The sequence below is a fragment of the Acyrthosiphon pisum genome, chromosome A1 (assembly GCF_005508785.2).
Source record: "Acyrthosiphon pisum isolate AL4f chromosome A1, pea_aphid_22Mar2018_4r6ur, whole genome shotgun sequence".
NCBI classification, from domain to species: Eukaryota; Metazoa; Arthropoda; class Insecta; order Hemiptera; family Aphididae; genus Acyrthosiphon; species Acyrthosiphon pisum.
The window spans coordinates 167,703,135-167,703,512 of NC_042494.1; the positions used below are offsets into that span (position 1 = coordinate 167,703,135).

The following is a 378-nucleotide window of genomic DNA, read 5'->3' on the forward strand; positions in this document are numbered from 1 at the left end:
ATAACGGACGACAACGATGGTAACGATAAGACCGCAATAAAAATAGAACGCGCACACAATTTTGTGCATCGTCGTGAATTCGTGCCTATAAGTATGGATAGCATTTTTTCCGATAACTGTAGCTTATAAATTATTAAATTTATTAAATTATTATACCTATAATTATTAACAGTTTTATTAAAAAGCTAGTGTTTCAACTTTTCAAGTCGATGTTTACATATTTTTGTGCTTATATAAATTAAATATTATATATTTCAAAATAATTATTTAATAAATACTGATATATTGTTATAAAAATAATTACCTTATAAAAATTCAACTTGTTGACCCGTTTTGAAATCCCTACTTATTTTTTGATATTGATAGCACATATATACT

The 378-nt window shown here is 24.9% G+C and overlaps 1 protein-coding gene across 1 annotated transcript in view; it reads right to left on the reverse strand.

Annotated features, from left to right (window-relative positions):
• Nucleotides 1–378, reverse strand: part of LOC103310289 — a 3,322-nt gene that overhangs the window by 1,880 nt on the left and 1,064 nt on the right. The gene's annotated exons all lie outside the window — the stretch shown is intronic.